This window comes from Anabrus simplex, chromosome 11 (genome assembly GCF_040414725.1).
Source record: "Anabrus simplex isolate iqAnaSimp1 chromosome 11, ASM4041472v1, whole genome shotgun sequence".
NCBI lineage: Eukaryota > Metazoa > Arthropoda > Insecta > Orthoptera > Tettigoniidae > Anabrus > Anabrus simplex.
Genome location: NC_090275.1, coordinates 18,246,815 through 18,270,878, shown reverse-complemented (window position 1 = coordinate 18,270,878; position 24,064 = coordinate 18,246,815). Strand labels below are relative to the sequence as shown.

The window sequence follows — 24,064 nt, the reverse complement described above, 5'->3', positions numbered from 1 at the left end:
ACCACAGGGACCCGCACTATCTCGGGGTGTTCCTCACAAAGTGGGCACAAAGCATAGGCAAGGCAGAACTATGGTGTCGATAATCCCATTGTGTTGCTCATATTGGGGAACGAATCATAGGTACTGTAGAAGCCGGCAACGTACCCTATTCCTACTAATCACAAACCTATTTGTTACCTAACATAGTGGTACTACGCGCAAGTGAAAGCGACCGTGTGGTGGTACGAATCACAAGAAGTCTCATGGTTCTAATTTTATCATCCCTCGGTCGCCCCTTTTAGTCGCCTCTTACGACATACAGGGGATACCGTGGGTGCGTTCTTCGTCTGCGTCCCCCCCCCCCAACAGGGGGTTGTGTGTTTGGTCCGCGGGAGGTATTTTATTTCCCTCAAGTCCGCCGGCAAGCTGGTTGTTAGGAACCCCCTATCCGCCACCTGAGACGCGCCACGTGGGAGTATCACCTCTTCCCCTGGTGCGCCAGCGTCGTAGGTTCGTGGAGCTTGCTGATTTAATCCTGTTGATTCAGTAGTTCACCTAGATACTTAAATTTGTCTACTTGAGCGATATTTCATTATTTGATTATTATTATTATTATTATTATTATTATTATTATTATTATTATTATTATTATTATTATTATTATTATTATTAAATGAAATTGACTCAAGGTGCAGAAAAGGTAATACATAGAGTTTGCAGTTTTAAGGAACGTTATTCTGTAAGCTAAAATGTCGGATCATACATGAAATACACTCTGTGCAGTTGCATTGTGCAGAAGGAAAACAGTAGAATGGCCTCACAGGCTGTGAGGCTTGCCTGGAATCGCTTATTAAATTTATGGTCGAAGAAAATACTTTTAAACCCGCTCAACCCTCTTAAAAATTTAATCAGATTCTCAGGTCCACAGACAGGAGAGAGACACGATGTGTGAGAAGTTAACTGGTTTATCCCTAGTCGCTGCTTAGCCCCCAGCCTGTCGTTTGCTGAGCGCTAAATTACGGGCAAACTAGTTTTATCCGGTGTAAAAGAATAAAAGGGAGAGCAGACAAGCTTACAATTGCTAACTAACAAGGTAACAGGAAGTGGTAAAGCCTGCAAACGAACCACTTGACCTGACATAATGATGATGCGCCAAGCTCCACAGTGTGAGGGAAGTATCTACTGCTCCGAGCGTCACATGTCCTATTAAAAAGTGAACATTTTCCCTTTGCGAAAAGCTAGTGATCAAGAATATGTCTTTCAGTAATGAAACTCAATGTTATATCAAGGAGAACTGCAACTCTGCGTCAACTTGAAGTCGCAGCATCTTTGGCGACCAAGGCCTACGGTACCGACTAATGTGACGTCACTGACAGTACACTTTCTATTTCAACACAGACTATTTATACAAATCCACAGCCGCAGCATCTTTGGCGACCAAGGCCTACGGTAGCGACTAATGTGACGTCACTGACAGTACACTTTCTATTTCAACACACACTATTTATACAAATCCACAGCCGCAGCATCTTTGGCGACCAAGGCCTACGGTAGCGACTAATGTGACGTCACTGAAGGTACGCTTTCTATTTCAACACATTTTGTCGCTTTACGTCACACATATTATCGGATAACCTCCCAGCCATAAGACATATTCATGTAAAATGAGATGATGTTCGTCTCTATGTTTGTTTGTTTGTTTGTTTGTTTGTTCCTGATAGGCTAGAAAACTACTGTCATTGTTCTGAAATTTCGCAAGGATGTAACTTGAAATCCTGAGTCCGCAAGGGATTTTTTTATTTTGACATATGACATCGTTTCGAACTAGTGGGGATTTCACAGGGGTGTATTCCAAATTTGACCAATTTTTACCCTGCATCAACTAAAATTGCGGGGAAACGGCTGGTCCTATCGAAAAATGCAGTGCACCATGCATGTGACTTTGAAATTAAATTCCCATGCAGTTTCTTCGCAACTCAAACGGCTTTCGAAAATAATCGGCATTCTGGTAGTTTTGGGTGTGGTCGTCATCATTCGTGTAAAGTCGATGTTTTTTAACAGGCCAGCTGAAGAATGAGCGTCCTCGTCCATATTTGAGGACTGTATTTATTGAGACATTTTCATTATAATCGTCATCGAATTATATAATTCTCATTTCATTTTGCGTCATTATGCACTTTAATCGTTATTCAGCCAGGAGATAGTGGGTTCGAATCCCACTATCGGCATTCCTCGAAAATAATTTTCCGTGGTTTCCTATTTTCACACCGAGTAAATGCTGGGGCTGTACCTTAATTAACGACAAGGCCGCTTCCTTGCCACTCCTAGGCTTTTCCTATCCTATCGTCGCCGTAAGGCGTATCTGAGTCCGCTGCGACGTAAAGCAAATTGTAAAATGAAAATAAAGAAACCCGTGCTCAAAAATGCGTACGAAGGGCGGGTACTTTCGCTAGTCTGGATGTGATACCAAGTAGTTGTACACGCGGCTCCACTCGTTGTCACTTCTTACATCAGACGTCTTCTTGCCTTTTATTTTTTCTCGGATCTGTTTCAGCCCACATGACACTTGTTTAAATATCTTCCTGTTTCCTAAATAGTCAATGTTATTTGGAATATTCATTACGTGAATTATTACGTAAGTTGTTGATATGAGAGACGTCAATAAATTGTCATTTTTGACCTTACAATCCAGTATTCTAATTCGCAGCTTGTGTTGCAGCCGTGCATCCCAGAAATATTTTCAATGCTTGCACACGATGGAGACGCTTGCTCGACGACATCGCCTTCTGGCAGTTGTCTCTCGACCCCTGTCGTAATCATGGCCCTCTGCTGCCCGTAACCGTTGCCTAGAGCAGCCCAGTTGTGCGGGCCTGCATTAGGCACTGTATTCTCTTTTAATAGTCTCATTATATATTTTCTTAGACTTTTTCCACATTTTATTTGAATGTGCCCTCTCCCCTTGCCTTCCACCGTAAAGTATCTTCCACAGAGTGAAAAAGTGTAACAACTGTAACATTCAACATACGACTCCCGTTTGAAAACAGTATAGTTTGGAAAAATGATTTTGTCCCCAACGAATTGATTCGATCACTTGAGAAACACTGGATATTCATCTTTAGAGGAAACTTAAATTACAATTGTTTCATTGTACTATGAAGCAATACTGCAAAAAATCTACGCTAAAAGTAATCTCAGTTTCTCCCATGCTGTTGTGCACATTGGGCGACGAAATCTTTCCACTGCTGCCGGCTTTCTGCAAGCGTTTCAGCCTTGTTCCAGGATAAGCCACAAAGGTTAAAGTTGTTGGTGTAAGTTCACCGCCAGATGTTCACGGGAAGCCTCTCTTCCGTCTTGCTTCTGGAGGTACCCAGTACGTAGCCTCTCGAGATATCCAGTGTCCTGCCATTCGTAAAGCATCGCTGCAGCTCTTCTTCAATAATAATGGAGTCGATGTTACAAGCAACAATGATGGAAAACGCTGCTCTTTCTGATGATACTCGGCGTCATCTTCCAAGTTTCGTAGGCGAATATCTTGGTAGAGTAGAGGCGCAGCTTCATGTTAAAGGAGATGGAATATCGGTTGCATTCGATGGCTGAAAGTTGCAGCTTTTCCAGTGTGAAATCTAGTCGTAATATTGAAAGATACGTCCTAACAGTTCGTAGAGGGAGGTCTCTTTACTTCCTGTCTGGGTGGGGGATTAGGGAGTATGGTTGCCATGGAAACGAGAGCGGACCCACTGCGGTTGCCATGGAGATAAACCTGATGGCCGACTCGTGTTGCAGGGAGTTGTCAAACCTCTCACTTCTGAGTCACGTACAACAGAACACAGCGGTCTGAACGAACGAACAAGCAAAGGTAAGGAGAAAGGATAGGATTGTAGGAATGTAGCAACACCTAGCACGAACAATGTTCCTCCCTCCAGCCCTATCTGTCAAAACGCTTCCCTTTATATTACGGGATTAGGACTTCAGTTTCTCTCTCGCCATTATGAGCGACAATGGGCAGCTGAATTTGTGGACTGTCTCTAGCTGAATAGTTCCGATGTTGACGTTTGTTTTTGTGACTGCAGTCCTGCTCTTCATGAACTTCCACTTAGCTTTCAATCAGCTGTTGTGGTACTCACATTGGCTTCACGGTTGAGATCTATGGAGATTTGCGGGAGCTGAGATTCATCTTCGACAGAAATATCATATCATCCGCAAAGTCTAAATCTGTCAACAGATCTTGATCAAGTCCAAGCGGCATTGTCTTCTTCCTGACAAAGTCCAAGCTGCTGATAAATAAAATGGACGAGAAGATGCATACTTGTCGAACTCCAGTACGATTGCAAAGAAAATGTTGTACGTCCCATTTTGGCCTCCGCATAACAGGGGGAGTTGTGATGTAGATTTTTAAAGACAGAGATGAAATTTTATGATACACCATAAGTTTTTAAAATTCGGATAGAGCTTCATGATGGATGCTGTCAAATACTTGTTGAAGGTCTGTGGTGCACGTGTAGCGGGATCTGATAAAACCGTCGTAATTAGTAATATGTAAAACAACACGAGATCTTTTATTTGGTGGAAAATCTTTCGAGGCTGGCGTATTTCAGTATTGGACCAACTTACGGTATAATAGATATTGATCTCAAGGTGCGATTAAGCAACTTATGTTGTGGCTTACAAAAATGATTTCCTAGTAACAGGTGTTAAGTATTGTGCCAGCAATTTTGCTGTGAATTGCAGTGTTATTGATCGAGAATAGAGGAATGTTATGATAGTGTGCTGCACTAACACAAAGCGAAGTGTAATTGTGGATCTCACAATAAGATTTATGTTGGGGAAATTAACAGAATACAGAGGTACTCCGAGTACAAAAGAGTGTTTATGAAGCAAAAGTAAATTCTCTCAAAGATAATTATGACTTAGTCAATCAAGGTTTATAGTCTTTCACTAGGAGCTCGAGGTGCAATACCAAGGGTTTTAGAAGATTTTAGAAAGAGATTTTAGTGACTGTACTGAAGAAATCCTGCCAAATCTGAAATCACTATCTCAGTGCAAATATTTCAGAACAATTTGATATAGCCGTTGGTCAGCAGAGGCTACCTTCTTTGCAACGCAGTTTTGTAAATAATAAAGAAGGTGGAAAATTATTGAGAATGTTTTAATTTAACAAATCAAATGCGGTATATTCGCCCTATTGACTAACAGGCGCTGATTATCTGGGCGGAACTCCAGTGAAGAATGAGGCATTCTACGTTTACTCTGGTGGAAGGTAGCCTTGTCTAGCGAGTATTAATAATATCAATAGTAGCCGGGCAGAGTGGCTCAGACAATTGTCGTACCCTCCGTACAGTTTTGACGAAACTATCTGTGTAACTATAGAAGTCTGCGGTTCGCTTTTTGATCCAAATTTTATTTTCTTGTATGCGATCGAAAATTTTCCGCAGAATTTTACGTTCTTTTTTTCAATATCTGCAATTGTACAATGACCTCCTAGAGTTAAGGTTTCTGATGCATATAGAGCTTCGACTCTTCTCAGCATGTCGCACCCGATCCCCCAGAATCCGGTGATTGGGAGAACGCGAACTGTGTGCGTCCGAGGCCTGGGGTAATTGATTTGATCGGCTTCGATCAATCATGCCAGGTTCGCAAGTTGAAAGGAAGTACTTGGAGTAATCACTTTAGATTATCACATCATTACAGCTCCATTGTTGAAATCGCGAGGTGCCACTTGAATTTCTACAGCTGTTTAAAGTTTGTTTGGTCCGCGAGAGCTGTTTTATTTCGCTCAAATCCGCCGGTAAGCCGGTTAGGACCCCCGCATCCCCCACCTCGGACGCGCCACTTGAGAGTATCACCTCTCTCCCTGCTACGACATGCTAGTAGGTATTATTATTATTATTATTATTATTATTATTATTATTATTATTATTATTATTATTATTATTATTATTATTTGGCATCAGCTGCCATGTCAATGTATTTGGCTTCTCTTAGTCTGGCTGTGTGTTAGTTTGGACTTCCATTCTACTGTAACAGATGGCAGAGAAACGAATCTCTAATTTTGTCGGGTAAACGCCAAATTTTTCCGAGGTGTGTTATATACCGACTTCGTACGCCATGGAATATCGAATGGACTGTTTTTTTCCACCCTTTAAAAATCCGACTACCTCTGCCAGGTCTGAACCTCGATACTCTGACACGGATTCACGGAGGAAGATCCATTTTTGTTGCTAGTTGTTTTACGTCGCACCGACACAGATAGGTCTTACGGCGAGGATGGGACAGGAAAAGGCTAGGAGTGGGAAGGAAGCGGCCGTGGTCTTAATTAAGGTACAGCCCCAGCATTTGCCTGGTGTGAAAATGGGAAACCGCGGAAAACTATTTTCAGGGCTGGCGACAGTGGGGTTCGAACCTACTATCTCCCGAATACTGGATACTGGCCGCACTTAAGTGACTGCAGCTATCGAGCTCGGTGAAGCTCCATTTTAACACATTCCATGAATAAGTGTTGTCAGTTCTAAACACGTCGATTGAAACTATACGGGGAATCGGATACAATGCTTTAGGAAAGTTCTGGGTAAGAGCAAATGGGGCGGGGGCTGCATTGATAACGATGTCTTCCGACGTACAGACGTGGCGCAACTTCTATTGTATACCGGGTCTTTGTAAGTTATCCAAGCGTATATGGTACTTGTTAACCAGACCGCCACGTGCCGCGATACTTTGTACCCTTCCCGAAGTGATACAGTCCCACATTCAAGCTACCCCTCGTTCAGTGGTGTATTGTTTCACAAATGTAACTTGGCTTTAATGGGCTGAGGTGAGGTAAAGTGCCCCGCCTGAAGGGGAACAAGAATATCGCATTGCAGCGTGGCAGTACTTCAATCACTGAAGAAATACCTTGAGCACACTTTTAAATAGCTGGCCGAAACAACCAGGAAACATCTAGAGTATCGGGTAGTGGTCGCAAAGTGTGGTCTTAAGAAGCACTCTCCTGTATACAGACAAGCAGAAGAAAAACATTACAACACACCCTACCTTTACAAATGTGAAGGCAAGAGGTAAAACGTTTCCACCTATTCAATACTCATTCACTGTAACAATAATTTCATAGATTAGGGATTAGCTTCGGTCTCTCTAGAGGCTATCCTCAACCAAAATTATGGTGTTAACAACAAGTCAAGACATAGAATATTAATTTTTTTGCAAGCTGCTTTACGTCGCATCGACACAGATAGGTCTTATGGCGACGATGGGAGAGGAAAGGGCTAGGAGTGGGAAAGAAACGTCGGTGGCCTTAATTAAAGTACAGCCCCAGCATTTGCCTGGTGTGAAAATGGGAAACCACGGAAAACCAGGGCTGCCGACAGTGGGGTTCGAACCCACTATCTCCCGAATACTGGATACTGGCCGCACTTAAGCGACTGCAGCTACCGAGCTCGGGGTATACGATAAAAATAACTGTTATACAAGCCATAAAATCACAATGTAAGGATGTAATCGTCGAAGTTCTACACAAGACAATTAAAAATATGTTGAATGGAATACATTCTTGATGAATGATGTAGTTTCGTGTGACTATGTTTGTCAAATTCTTGAGCTAGGCCAGATTATTAAAATGTTCATCACACTTTTAGTCAAATATAAAAGGTTGCACTTCTTGAAAGCTTCAATTTAAAAACTTAAAATTATCGACACCTAGAAACTTCTTAATATCAAGTTACAATTGATGAAATGTAAACATGTAATCCTTGCGTAAGGGTACAGTGTTGAATGTTGTGTTTGCTTTCCAAAACGGATCACTGAAATTGTTCATCCGAAACGTAAAGTTGACGCGTTCAAACGATGTCGAGTTGTCTAAAAAAATAGTATTGGTGGTGGTAGTATTAGTAGTAGTAGTTCATCTTCTCAAGGGTCTCATGAACGTATTAAGATTGGACTTCTGCACCTTGCTTCAATTTCGAATAGTTCATTACATTCTTTGAAGTTATACAGTAAAAATATTAATTGTTATTTTGTATCTATTCTGAACACCGGCTTGTCACTAAGACGTTCATGATTCGAATTCTGCATAATGTATAAATCTTTTAACTGAGCAGAGTATGCGTGTCGTATTTGCTGTAGTTCCACGCGTGCCAAACAGGTGGATGTAGTTCTTAATGAAACCTGTAAAATTATAACAGGCTGTTTGAAATCCAATCCTCTTGAATGGCTTTACCACCTCGCACTAATAGCACCACCTCCTGTTTGAAGAGAAATAGCTGCCATTAAGGGAATTAAGAAATTGGAGCAGGAAAGAAACCGGTACAACTATTGAAATCAAGGAAAAGCTTCTCTAGAATATCAAAGGAACTTAGAATCACCGCTGAAAAAGCCAGCCTACAACTATGGAAGACTATGACCTACCTTCTCACTGGTTGGAGAAGAATTTTGGAAACTTTACCTCCTGGCCATGATGAGAAATGGCTGACTTGGAAGTCCCTGAATATATTTAGATCTGGAATGGAAAGATCAAAGGTTTATTTTGCCAGATGGGGATACTCTGAAAATAATTATACTCATTGTGAAAGTGGTGAAGTCCAGGCTGTATAACATTTGCTGCAATGCCAACTGCGTCCAGCCTCCTGTACTAACAAAAACCTTCATTACTCCACAAAAAATGCACTGGAAGTCGCCAAGTTCTTCTTACAGAATACTGTTGATCGCAACTACGACCTCACTGCATTAGCTTTACTGCACCTTGATTCAATCTCACTGTACTACCATCCGGAGAGAACATACATCCTAAACACTTGAAATTATCTTTCTGCTCCAGCTCCACTCTGACACTCAGTTCTCTTGGATTTCTTACCTACTGGCATGAATTTATTCTTAGAAAGGATTATCTTCATACCTTACTCATTACACGTATTTTCAAGTTCCAAGATATATACCTTTCAGCAGATGATCCATGTAAACTAAACAAAAAAAGGTTAAATATTACTGCCTTCTCTTACTCCTGTAAGTACCCTGAACCAGGAATTCATTCTACCATACCCTCTGTGGGTGTTAGACGCAGACGAAGACCACACCCACGGTATCCCCTACCTGTTGTAAGAGGAGACTAAAATGGGCGACCAAGGGATGACGACATCTCAACCATGAGAATACTTGTGATGAGTACCAGTACGTGTGGAACACCATTTGTTGACAGTACTTGCGACTAGTACCACCTTGGGTGTACGTTATATGGGAGCAGTGCCTTTATGTGACAAACCTATAGATATGAGTGTTGCTTGTGATATAGTTCATCATGTGTATTCCACCGGTCGGTTCCACTGCGTTCAGAATGGGTCTGCGTTACCTATGAGGAGTGCTACTTCATGAAAAACACCACGGGTTTGTCTGGCGCCCGCGATTAGTACTACTATGTGAAGAAAACCATTGGTCTCTCTTGTCTTAGAGTAATAGTATTATTATGTGAGAAACACCATGGTTTTATGTCGCCTCTGTGCGCTATCATAAAGTGTGATACACCGTGGGTCTACTTGGCCTGTGATTAGTTTCACTAAGTGAGGAACACCACGGGAATACCGGCGCCCGTGGTTAGTCCCACTGTGTGAGAGCACCAGTGGGTCTGCGCTGGTCGTGAGTGGCGCCTTGATGTGCGAAATATAACCATAGGTTTGTGTTATCTGCCATTGTGTGTGACATACCATGGGCATACGAGTACATTACCTGTGATTTGTACCACCATGCGAGAAACACCATGACTACGTTTTGTGGTTAGTACCACTATAAGAGGAACACCATGGTTCTGCTTTACTAGTGATTAATGTCATGATGAGGGGCCGCTGACCTATATTTTGGACCCCTTTAGGTACTAAGCACCATGCCATTAATTAAGACATTGTGAATTGAATCCAATGATTGCTTCCGTCTCAAGATCATTTTCTCATATCCATTCATTTTAGATTCTAGTCAGTGGATATATTCTGAAGTTTTAATTTGTATTTCGTTACACCTCGTACCATTAGGGGCCGATGACCTAGTTGTTAGGCCCTTTAAATAACAATAATAATCATCATCATCATCATCATACAATCAATTCTCACTGCAGCCCAGTTGTCAACATGAATGCGTTTGATTATTTGTAATAGTCCCCACTACGGCAAACATCTTTTCACTCTGTACTCTGTCATGGATCTTCTGTAGATCTACGAAAGAAACATAACTTTCTATTCCTGTCGTAGAATTTTTCAGTTATCTGGCGAACACTGAAAGATTACAGGCTCAAAATACTTGTTATCATCTACCTGTTACAGTTTCATCATTACTACCGGCATAAGATTATAAAGCAGTTGTCCTAAGATTAAGAATCTTTAACATTCAATCTACGTGCCTTATTTTCTTGAAAAGGAAATGAGCAGTTGAAGAATGCGTGTTGATATTGTAATAGGGTGGCCTGGCTAGGGTTGGGAGGGAGCTAATATCGATTGTAGTTGGGTCAATCCGGGATAACTAGACCTCCCAAGTCCACGCATGTTCACATACTCATGCGCGTCAGCTCGGAGTGCGTAGCAACCCTATCATTTTCAGAGGAAATCGCTTGCCCGCTCCCTCCACCCCCTCTATCGATTGGTGGTGGCATTACATTAATGTCAGTAAACTGGACGATGTCGCTGGAGGTGGAGCCTCTCAGTCTGCTTAGCGGTATTGTTACTCACGATGGCGGAGAGAATGTTGTTTGCGATGAGGCTTGCTAGAGACCATCCTTCCTTGGTGTTTCCTCTTCCCGTTCTTTCCAGTATTCCTTCCCCATTGCACTATGCTTCATTCTTCTGTCCTCAGACCACTTTGGACCGGTTTTCTTCTGCAGTCTTCCTTGGAATCCTTCCATTCGTGAAACGTTCTGTTTGTAGTTTCTTGTTCTCTTATTTTAATTATTTCTAAATCTTTCTTGACCTCTTGTATTCACCACGTTGTTGGCATTTTCTCCCAGAGGTACTTTAATATCTGTTTTTTCTATATCTTATCATTCATTCTATAGATATGTCCAAGAAATAGCAATCCTTTTGGTATTGATTCTGTTATATTCTCTGTGTTCTGGTATATTTCCTTTTTACTTGTTATTTTCCATCGTTCCATTGTTTCATTGGTCCTAACATTTGCCTCATGATTCTAATACTTCCAGTTTATCTAAACTATAGTTCGAAACTAGAGATGCATTTGCCTAAAGATTGCCATTATTATTATTATTATTATTATTATTATTATTATTATTATTATTATTATTATTATTATTATTATTATTATTATTATTATTATTCCTATGGCTAAATGATGATCTTGCTGGCCTTCGGTCCAAGAAGTGCCGGATTCGATTCCCGGCTGGGTCGAAGATTTTAACCTTGATTGAATAAGTCCCGTGGCTCGGGGGCTGGTGTATGTTTTTACCATGTTCAGCATTAGAATTCACCCATCCTGAGAGACGTGATTGTCGCCTATAAGACTTCTACTCGAAAGAACTGCTCCACGCTTCTCGGAAGGCTACACACCATTATTATTATTATTATTATTATTAATAATAATAATAATAATCTCCCAACAACGGACCACGTCATTTCAACCGTCCCTTTCTTTGGGCTCTGACATTTGCCCAGTACTTCCGCATTCGTTCTCCGTGTTGTTCCTTTCTCTCCTGTGTCCACGACTTTCCTGTTATTAGCTTTGGCTTTTCCTGGAAACCCTGGCATGCCTGAAGTTTCTTCTTGAGTGGAACACGCTCCAGAAAGTCATTACGTGTGACCACCAGTTCTTCGAGATCTCTTTTTACCTGCGTGAACCATGCCAGTTTGATTTTCTTGTCCTGAAAGTAGCCACTGATCCGATTGGCCAATCCTGGTGGGTCTCTCTATTTCGTGTGGGTATTTTTAGCCGAGTGCAGTCTTTGCAAGACAGACCCTCCGACGAGGGTGGGCGGCATCTTCCATGTTTAGGTAACTGCGTGTTTTTGTGGTGGAGGATAGTGTTATGTGTGGTGTGTGAGTTGCAGGGATGTTGGGGACAGCACAAACACCGAGCCGCCGGGCCATTGGAATTAACCAGTGAAGGTTAAAATCTCCGACCCGGCCGGGAATCGAACCCGGCACCCTCTGAACCGAAGGCCAGTACGCTGACCATTCAGCCAACGAGTCGGACCTGGTGGGTTCATTCAAATCACGTGTCCATAAGAGGTGATCCTTCTTTTCCGGATGCCGTCGGTTATCTTCTCTACATGGGTGTGAAGTTCGCGGATGTGCCGTCTTCTGTATTCATCATTTTCTTCGACAAATCTTTCTTTCTTTCTTTCTTTCTTTCTTTCTTTCTTTCTTTCTTTCTTTCTTTTTTACGCCTCCAATTTTTCAATCAGGCTTTTCTTGCTCATGACAAGACATTCCGTAGCGTATAAGACCTCTGGTCTGATGACACTGCTCAGTACCTCAGTTTCATTTTGAAGGATATGGACCTTCTATCGCAGCGCCATGTTGTCTGGTATGCCATTTCCATTTTGTTCATGTGTGACGCGAAAATTTCTTTCTCGCAGACCCGCTGTGGGTGGGGGTCGCAGACGAAGAATACGCCCACGGTATCCCCTGCCTGTCGTAAGAGACGAGTAAAAGGGGCGACCAAGAGATGCTTGTATTGGAACCATGAGACTACTTGTGATTAGTACCATCACGCGGGAAACACCATGGGTCGTTTTTACTAGTGAGTAGTACCACTACGTTAGGTACACAATAGGTTTGTAATTAATAGCAGCATAGCGTGGTTCACTGTGGTACTATAGTACCTGTGATTAGTACCACTAATTAGTACCGCAACATAACAAATCTCATGGTTCTACTTTCCTATCGATAAGTACCATTATGAGGGACCGTTTACCTGGATTTCGGACAAGCGTCATCGTTTCAGGAGTGTGCTTTGGAATCAGTCCTTTGATCATTAATGCTATTGTTTTAAGATAGTTTCTGGGAAGGGTGTAGCATTGCGGGTCGGATCTGCTCATTGTTTTAAATTCATATTCATCCATTCATTCTTCATCATCACGTTTTGAATGCTGGTCAGTGGATAATTTTGACGTTTAAATTGTCAGTACATTTCATCTCATTTAGTACCATTAGGTGCCGATGACCTAGATGTTAGGCCCCTTTAAACAAACATAAACATCACCATCATCAAAAGTTTCTCCTCACTTGACTTTTCCTTGTCTCAACACTAGCTCTCTGTACTACGGCTTGCTATTCGTTATGAAATCACTTTTCCCAACGGAGATCTCGATTAAGCATTATCTGCTTACGCTTTGTTTTGTAGCTGTGTGTAAGGAATCAGAAAAGATTAACAGATCGTCTGCAGGCAGTTGCGTGCATACAGTTGTGAAGGGTAATTGAATGTCCGTGGGAGAACTTGAGAATGTCAAAGGACATATTCCAAGTTCTACCAAAAATTAGGCAAATCCGCTAGCAGAACGTTCGAGATGATGAAGTCGAAATCGCCTGGGCAACTCGACGGGAAAAAGTCATGAAAAGGCAGGTCAAAAGTCTATGTGATCCTTGAACTGTTAGGGCCAGTCCACGAACATGTTGACTGTATAACACAGGTGTACACTGTGTTGCCTACACTGCAGGCGCCAGTCCACGAACGTACTGACTGTAGTACATAGGTTTACACTGGGTTGCCTACACTGCAAGCGCCAGTCCACTAACATATTGACTGTAGCGCACAGGCATACACTGTGTTGCCCACACTGCAGGCACCAGTCCACGAATGTATTTACTGTAGTGCACAGGTGTACACTGTGTTGCCTACACTGTAGGCGCCAGTCCAGGAACTTATTGACTGTAGTACATAGGCGTGCACTGTGTTGCCTACACTGCAGGCGCCAGTTCACGAATATATTGACTGTAGTACATAGGTGTACACTGTGTGTAGACGCCACCTCACGAACATATTGACTGTAGTGCAAGGGTGTACACTGCGTTGCCTGAACTGTAGTGCATAGTTGCACACTGTATTCCCTACACTGTAGGCGCCAGTCAACGAATTTATTGGCTGTAGAATTATAACCCTTTCGCCGCCGTGGCCATTTACGGATGTAGTCCTAGCAGACAATTTGGAGGATCGCGCCCAATTCCTCTACGTTTTCAGTTCGATATATTCAATTGACTGAACACGTTATCCTTCAGTTTAAAGAATGGAAAAAGTCTGCCACAGATATTAAATAATAATTTTATTAAAACATTTAAGTACTTTACGCTTTTTCAATCGTGAAATTACCACCGTTTCGCTACAGTGTGGCAGTGGGTCCCATTTAAGCTCTTTAGCCTTCTTCAGTCGTGAAATTACCAGCGTTTCGCCCCAGTTTAACAGTGGGCCTCATCAGTTCGATTGCTACACCTTTTCAAGATACTGACGGCTGGAATAATGTTATATTATCTTTACGTCCCGCTAACTGCTTTTGGACTGTTTCCGTAGAACCCAAGGTGCCGTAATTGTGTGCCTTGGGAGTTATTTTACGTACCAGTAAATCTACTGACACGAGGGTGACGTATTTGAGCACCATCAAATACCACAGGACTGGGCGTGGATCGAACCTACGAGGTTGGGATCAGAATACTAGCGCTTGAACCGTCTGTGCCACTGAGCCCGGCTGCTGACGGAGATAGATCAGATGGGTGGAGTGGATGGAGAAGCACAATTTCCTTCTTGTTTGTCAAGAATTCATAAATCAGTATCAAATCGTGATCTGGTGCGTTGACATGTTGGAAGCCCCTGGACTTGTTTCTCCACAAGTCTGTTCTTTCTCTCCTACCAGATTCTCGAAAAACCTCAAGACTTTGAGATAATGACAGCGGTTCTCCTTTGACCCTCAGGAATCCATGCTCTATATGATTCCCAAAACACTTTCACGTTCGACCTGCCCTGCTGCGCTTTCTTCGGTTTCAATTTTTTTTTCTGCACCACTGCTTGTATCCTTATACCTTTTGCCAAGTTTGAATCAGGGCTACTCGTAATACAGAGACATCTTGAAAATCACACCACTTACTCTACATACTTACAAACTAACAGACGCTGAGGGATGAAATACGCGTTTCAAATGGCTAATGACTTATGAACGATACCACTTACATTGTCCGTGTTGCGTTACAAGGTTCCAGCCAGTGATTTTCGCACTCAGCAGAGAAATTTGGTTATGCCCCGTTGTGAGATGGAGTGGCAGACCACCCCTCTCCCAAATAAGCTCAGGGCGAAAAAAGGAACGGCGAAGGTATGGAAGCCTTCCCATGTCGTCTTCGGACCGGTCATGGCATGGTAACGAACTCCTATTTACCGAAATGATAAGCCCCTCCGGTGTGTACTTGCGGCGATCATCTCACCTTGGTACACATCCTTTCGGAGTGCATCGACCTGACTGATCTGCGCCGTAGGCTAAAATTCCCGAGTACCTTCTCCCTAATCCCATGAGATGACGAGCAGTCAGCAGACATCGTCATCAGTTTTATGAGGGGTAGTGGTTTGTTTTATCATATATAAATGTAGTGTTTCTTATTAGTCTTTGTATTATTGTTCACTACGATTTATTAGTTTGACTCTATTTTAGATTGTGTTTATATACTTGCATGTGTTTATATACTTGCATGTGTTTAAATATTAAAAGCATGATATATTATTGCATTTTAAGGCTATGCCTTATTCTACCAAAATCTAACATCTATAATTTTACCGAAATTAACGCATTGCGAATTAGATTCACTGATTAATTTAAACTCACAATCACTGTTCATCATCACTTGTTTGAGATGCTAGTCAGTGGATACATTTTAAAATTTTAGTTATCATATCATATCGTCCACCATTAGGGGCCGATGACCTAGATGTTATGCCCCTTTCAACAACAAGCCTCGTCATCATCATCATCATCGATACCACTTAACCGAAAGCGTTAAGGCTGCGCATTTGCTCGGTATTTTCAGAGTTTTTTTGAACAAACCTTGTATACTTTACTTACGGTGTTCCTTCGGGTTTTGAAGATGTAATACGGGTGCAGTGACTTAGGTGGCAAGCTGCGCATCTGGCAAGAAGCTCTGACATAGAGCTCCAGTGACATTGGTTAATTTAACTGCTTTCATTAATACTATATTGATATATTAGAGTTCCTCCATGAATTACGCATGTGATGTTTTCTAGGAGACGGTATTGTATCTTAGATGAACTTGGCTGCTGCAATTGGAATATCCGAACGTGTTCAGTTTAATTCCATTTCTCTGCAGGCAGCGCCGAGCTGTACATGTATCTCATCCGGAATGGGGGTGGCTGAGGCGAGAGCGCCGAGCTGTAGTAGGGGGTGGGAGAGAAGAGCATATAGCAAAGAAATTAAAGTTTCATATCGGCCGTCCAAGAATCCCCGGCTGAACGCTCTCTGGCGCGCGCTGTTGTAACTCACGATAAACACCTTTCCAATATCTAATCGCTGCTGAAATATCTCGTTCACTTTCATTTTAACTGTTTTTATTCGCACTCCTCTTTATTCCTTCTTTTTTCATAGTAATCCTCCCGCCCGTCGAGCTGGTATTATCGGCGACGCTCCGTTGTATTTCCCTACAGCTGAAGACTTGTGCCGACAGACACAGCTGTCGTGCTGGTTGTCTGCTTTACAGGAGCTTTATTTTATCCGCCCTACGCTGTAGAAGGAAGTATTTAGCTGTCGTAAAAGAAATTTCCTCATATGAAATACTGGCTGATTTCTACTTGAAGCTGAGGCCTCCGTGGCTCAAGTGGCAGCGCACCGGCCTCTCAGCGCTGGATACCGTGGTTCATATCCCGGTCACTCCATGTAAGATTTGTGCTGGACAAAGCGGAGGCAGGACAGGTTTCTATCCGGGTACTCCGGCTTTCCCGGCCATCTTTCATTGCAGCGACACTCTCCATTAAAATTTCATATGTCAGTCGTTTATCATCACCCCAGAGGAGTGCGACAGGCTTCGGCAGCCGGCACAATACCTATCCGTGCCACTAGCTAGAGCTTCATTCATTCCATTCCTGACGCGGTCGAATGACTGGAAACACGCTGTGGATGTTCATTTTTTTCACTTAAGCTGAATATTCTGTATTTGTAGCCCCTTCAATGCATTAGTGGTACAACGTCGGGTTGAGACCCGACACAGGTAGTCAGACTTTTGAAGGGCGTAAAGAAGTCAATTCAGTATTCCTTGTATGATGCCGACAAGTGAAATATCTCTGGCGACACGTATGGCGTTTGTTCCTTAAGTTATCAGTCCGTAGACGTCTCCATGCCACCCTATCCTGTGATAGACTGTTCATTTATACGTAACTGCTGCATTCTATATCTGCACTAATCTGCGTGTAATGTTGGTATCTTGGTCTAACTTTACCGTTCTTACCGCCTACACTTCCTCCAAAAACCAACTGAAGAAGTCCTGCCTGTCTTAAGATGTGTCCTATCATTCTATCTCTCCATTTCGTCGAATTTAGTGAAATCTATCTCCTCTCACCAATTCGATTCAGTATCTTACTCTTCATTCGAGAATCGATCTATTCATCTCCCCTTCAGCATTCTTCTATAATACCATATTTCAAAAGCTTCTGTATTCTTTCTGAGCTAGTATTGTCCATGTTTCCTTTCCATACAATGCTACGCTCCAGACGAAGGTCTTCAAAAACATTTTTCTGATTCCTAGATCAACGTTCGAAGTGGGCAAATTTCTTTTCTTAAAAAAAGGCCTTCCTTGCTTGCGTTGGTCTGCATGTTATGTCCTGCTTACTTCTCCCATCATTAACTATTTTACTAACCAAGTAACAATATTCATCTACTTCATTTCCTAATCTAATATTTCCTTAATCACCTGACTTCGTTCAAGTGCACTCCCTTACTTTTGTTTTGGACTCATTTTTTTCATCTTGTACTCCTTACCCAAGACTCATCATTATTTTATATTTCCAGTTTTCCGGGTACTGTTGGCGAGCCTCTTCCACTCTGTCTTATTGAGATACGTTCTGATGTTGATGAAGTCCTCCAGTGTCCTTCCCCGATCTGCAATGCCCATCTTTACGATGTCCATCCAGTGGCGTCTTGGTCTTTCCGCCATCCGTTTCCCTGCCACATTCCTCTCCAAGCTGTCCTTGTTGGCTCCGTTCTAATTACATGCCCAAACCACCTCAGTCTGGACATGCTGACCCGATCTAACAATGATGTCTCAATCCTAGAGTCCTTTGTAACCACGCCATTCCTTAATTTGATTTGTCCAGTTGTTTTTATTGTGGACCTAAGGAACTTCATCTTAGATGGCTGCAACCTTGATGAGTCCTTCTTAGTAAGGGAGCAGGTTCCGATACCATATCTTAAGTTTGGTATGGAGTACTGAGTGAATATCACTAGCTTTGATTTTGTGGATACTTTGGGATCCAAGAGGAGTGTTCGTACTTGCTGGTAAAAGTGAGAGCGCTTCTTCACTGTATTTGCCACCCTCTTTGTGGCTAGTTTATGTTGAAATATTACACTGCATTTATTCCGCTTATTAAGGGTAAGATGCATGTTGTCCTAGACTATTTAACACTGTTCACGTGTAACACAATTTTTTTTAAAATCTACAGTTTAGAGTTTGGCTGTAAATAGCTATTAGGCTTAACTCTAATGTTTAATGTAGTATTTGATGAATTAATTGTAAGAAGGAAAATGATGCATGTCTCAAAAATAATTTATATTACAGTAACTGAGTACTCTCTCCCCTGTTCCAGGCGATCCGGAACTAGGGGATGGGAATATTCTATCTCCGTGCAAGTGTCACAGGCGAGCTTATCACTCAGGCCGCACTTAGTGCCGAGGTTAAGGACAGTCGAAGCGTTTACCTTCATAGCCTGACCTTAGCCTTGGCTTTCTACTTAAAATAATGATCACTCCTATCACCTAAGGTAGTAATTTGGAAAGTTCACACAAAAATAACAGTATAAACGTTAAATATTTATGTTTAAAAAGCATCGCCACACTCTGCAGCACTCCACGGAACACTACCATGAAAAGAAACCGTAATTACACGTTGTCGTGCAATACCCACACGCCCTCTCTGCAATGCAGATTCTTTAACACATACTCTACAGCTTTCCGTCCCGTTGCCACGAATTCAATTCCCAGCCTTGTCACGCATAAAGTGCTCGTCTGTCAAGAGCCATGGGTTAAAATGTCTCTTCTCGCCATCCTAGAAGTGGTTTGCTTATTACAGTCCTGGCACCAGATGTTGCGAACCTCGGTGTTCGTCTGTCTTCCGAATATTATCTGACCAAGCGAGTTGGCTATACGGTGAGGATCGTGTGACCGTGAGCTTGCGTTCGGTAGATGGAGGGATCGAATCCCACCGTCGGCTGCTCTAAAGATGGTTTTCCGTGCTTTCCCATTTTCACACCAGGCAAATGCAGGGCTGTGCCTTCATTAAGACCACGGTTACTTCTTTCACAGTCCTAGACTTCTCACATTCTTGCCTCGCCAAAACAGTTCAAAGTGTTAGTGCGATATATATATATATACATTGTGATGATTTAAAAAAAATATTGTTGATATTTAACGGACAAGCCAAAAAAGTTTTAAAAATTACAAAATTATTATAATTGAATGTTGCTGAATTGTTTCTAGGTCATCACAAGAATTGAAATATTTTTATGCAACACGTCAAGTTTTTACAAAACGTATTATTGGTTTTGACGGAATTTTCAAAAAGTGATTTATATATTTCAAAAATGAGTATTGATTTCCGCGGAATTTTCCATAAAATCTCAATATATTTCAGTACTTTCGCCCTAACTCTTGATGTTTTAACCAAACTTGCTATTGTTTTCGACTGAATTTTTCAAAAATTATTACGAAAATTTCAAAAAATGTTGTCTTTTATGGAATTTTACGCAAATTTTCATAGGACTTCACAAATTTCCACGCACCTTCTAAAATGTTTCAAAATATTATTATTGATTCTAATGGAAATTTCAAAATATTTGACCTGATCCCAAACGAGTCTTTCTCAGAAACGTTAAAAAGTTGTTTATATTAATGTTACAAGTGACAAGTTCACCTAAAGGACAAACTGACAGTAATGTCTGGAAAACATTGGACGAGGTAAAGAATAGAAACGTACAAGGGAAAAAAGAAATGAAGGCATAAATAAAGATTGTGTAGAATGGGCTTATTCGCAACTAATATCAATAATCTTCATCAGAAGTCAAAGTCATATCACTGCAGCAATGTCTGAGTGTCCACTTCCATCCTCTTCAATTTCCTCGACAGATCTCGTAGTATAGGATCTTCTTGGTCGTGCCCACGTATTTTGTTTTGTTTTTTCTAGCGGTTTGGTGCGGTAACACAACGAAGGTTTTTGGCCATGCAAGGATGGGGCGCGCGGTCGACTTAACTCGATGCCCGCGTTGTCTTCAGTAATTAACTGCCGTTAGTTAGAACGTGACCCATGAACTTAGTTTTCATCTTCTTGATAGCGTTCAGCACACATCCCTCTTTATTGATATATTTCTGAAAGTAGTTCATTTGATTTTCTGTCCCTCAAGCTTCACTGGTTGGTCACAAAACCGGAGCACCCGTACTGCTCGTGCAAGCCGGCTAACGTATTAGAGAACAACAAATGCGCCTAGAAAAACCTCTGTGTGATAATATTTCACGTTAGAACTTTGACCACCGGACGAGTTCGCCGTGCGTTTAGGAGCGCGCAGCTGTGAGCTTGAGTCCGGGAGATAGTGGGTTCGAATCCCACTATCAGCAGCCCTGAAGATGGTTTTCCGTGGTTTCCTATTTTCACACCAGGCAAATGCTGGGGCTGTACCTTAATTAAGGCCGCGGCCGCTTCCATCCAACTCCTAGCCCTTTCCTATCCCATCGTCGCCATAAGATCTATCTGTGTCGGTGCGACGTAAAGCCACTAACAAGAAGAACTCTGATCAGAAAGGATCGTTATCCAAAATTCAGTATTCCGTGAATTTTATTAACGAATTTCCGTTCTGAGATATGTGCTGTGGGTCAGTATTCTTCCCTTCAACATTGTCACACAGCGGTATTTCGGAGCGGAACGACGAAGTACAAGCTATATTGGAACAGGACTCTCTTGACTCATGCCATGTGACACATAAGAGTTCGGAGTTTTAGGCAGTAATAGGTTAGAATGCACACTTCCTGACGGATATGTTATGCGTATTGCATAAACATAAGGGGTACGCACCATCAGAACCCTAAATCTCGCAAGAACGGGTTAGACAACATTTCTTAATAACCAAATTAGATTGCATTCTAACGTGCAGACGTGCAGACGTGCAGATCGCCTATAATGAGTCAACTCGTAAGGTCTGCACCGCGCCTCCTCGGACGCCACGCGCCCTTTTTAATTCATTTCTTTCACGCAATGGGAAGTCATTTTAGCAATACCATCTAAAAATACTGGAACTACAACGTTGTATGAAATCTAATTTTAACAAAGTTAGGCTGTCCAAGACTACACCAGACGCTCCTTGATTAAAGACAAGTTAAGATGTTTGTATGACTCACAGAGCTACAAATAGTCTCCTAAGTTATTTGATGAAGTGGAAGGATGACCTTCACCTAGGCGGACCCCACCCTCTTCTCACCCCCCTCCATCGCCGTCTGCGCCGAGGTGAGGTCAAGTTGTTACGGTCGTAACTGTCTTGAATACTGCATCTCGCGATGTATCGTCTGCCGACCCTGCCGTGGTCTTCATCTGCGCTGAAATATACTTACAAATGGCTATCGCTACACAGCCGGTCCCACTCAGATTTCGTGAAAGACCTGTCGAATCTCTCGTAACTGACGATAAACCTAGATTATGGTCGGAACAAATAACTGCAAGAAATATCACTTCACGTTAACAAAATGTTCAGTGGTTCTTCTTCTTATGTCATCTCACAGAAAATTGGCAATCACAGTATTAAGGTGGCCATACACGTACAGGAAATCCTCAAGGATGAAACCTTCGGGGTTTACCTGGAATTTTTCTCCAGGTTCAAGTCCAGGTCAACACACCAGTTCTTTGTTGACTGGTTTTGGTTGTTGGTTGTTCTCGTGGTTTTCCCATTTGTTTTCGTCATGGCCTCAATGGATGATATTCTAGCGGCTGTCGGTTGAATGATTGCATGGGACTGCTTTCGCAAGAAAAGGCGCAGAAGAGGTGTATGGTGCAGGGAGTGGCTTTTGCAGAGAAGCGTGTATTTCCTCAAATATCTAATGGCTGAACTGGAGGTCTTCCCGGAAGATTTTCACAAGTACTTGACGATGGTCCCCGATTCACATCTACATCTTCCTTCGTTGGTCACTTCCCTTATGTCTAAAGAAGATACTGTTATGATGCAGGCCATTTCCTCCCGAGGAAAGACGCATTGCTACATTGAGATTATTCGCTTCATACACGCAGGAAGAGACTGGAAAAGTTTAGTTTAGTTTAGTTTAGTTTAGTTTAGTTTAGTTTAGTAATGTTTTATTTTACCTGGCAAGATTAAGGCCTTCAGGCCTTCTCTTCCATCTAACCAGGAACTGAAATATACATATATTGCATTGTATTACTTACAATAACTAGATCTAATACAAATTAAATTAATAATAATACAAGAATGGTCAGATTACATTAAGATGAAATAAATTAAGATTAAATTAATAAATTAAGATTAAATTAAGATGACATAAATCATATATAAAAAGGGATAAATTCTTAAAACTAATATCCTACATGTAAAAAAAAGGCAGTACATTAAATTTGATTTTAAAGACAACTCGGATCAAAATTTTAGACTCTCTACCAGGACATCCATAACAATAGAAAGGTTGTAAGTAGCAGCATCAAGTTTACAGATGATCCTTACTGGTGCATAAAATGTCTCCAAAGTGCTTCCTTGAAAGTGCGAATAGCGCTTAACCCCTTGATATTTTCGGGAAGGAGGTTCCACTCACGGCAGGCAATTACTGTGAATGATTTATCATAGATGGCAGTTCTATGGGTAGGTAAAGCAAGGATGGAATTATTAGTGGATCTGGTGTTAGAACTGTGATAAGAGGATAAGTATTTGAAATATGAAGTAAGGTAAAATGGTTGTGAAGAATGAAGGATTTTATGGAGATGACATAGGGAATGCACAGTGCGACGGATTTCTAGTCGAGGCCAAGACAGATGGTTATATGAAGGAGTTACGTGGTCATAGTACCGTAGGTTACAGACGTATCTCACACAAGCATTTTGACCACGTTGTAATCTGCTCAATAACTTGCCTCGAGCGTCTCTATAATCGCATCACAATAGTGGAAATGAGGGAAAACCAGGCTTTCTACCAGCAGGTCACTCGACTTCCAAATAATCTGAGAACAATTGAAGGAACTACGAAGGTATGGAAGACTTCCCTTCTGGTTTCTCGGAGAGAAGCAGTGGTATTATATCGTCTTCGGATCGCCCATGCTATAACGACGCACTCCTACTAACTGATGGGAGCCCCCCCCCCCGTGCGCGTACTTGCAGATTGCGCGGATCTAGCTGATGTGCGCCATAGGCTAAAACTTCCGAGTATCATCCTCCTCATTCTACGAGATGACGAGCAGTCAACAGATCTCATTATCCCTTTTATGAGGGATACTGGTCTGTTTTATCCTATTTCTTTGTTATTTTTATTTTATTTTTAACTACGTTTTTATTCCATTGACTGTGCTTTTGTCTGTCTTTTGTACGTTTAATGTTATTTAAAACTTGCAATTTGCATGAAATATATGATTTCGCTTCCAAGGCAATGCTTTATTGCATTTTATTAGATTTTAATTTTATTTAAAATCAGTTCTGTAAGAAATTGCGAATGAGACCAACTAATTATTATGAAGTCGTATTTATTTTAATCATTTTTTAAATTCTAGTCAGTGGAGACAATTTAAAATTGTAATTATAACTAGCAAATGAACCCGTGCTTCTCTAAGGTATTCTATATTGTATACGGATATCGAAGTAAAGTACTGTACACACAGCGATAAGATTTTTTAAAATTGCATGTCTCTTAGCGTTATCCGAGAAATAGCATGGGGAGG

General features: G+C 41.7%; 1 protein-coding gene across 1 annotated transcript in view; it reads left to right on the top strand.

Moving 5' to 3' along the window:
- The window catches only part of LOC136883434 (uncharacterized protein CG43867), a 357,708-nt gene that overhangs the window by 157,565 nt on the left and 176,079 nt on the right, over window positions 1-24,064 (top strand). The gene's annotated exons all lie outside the window — the stretch shown is intronic.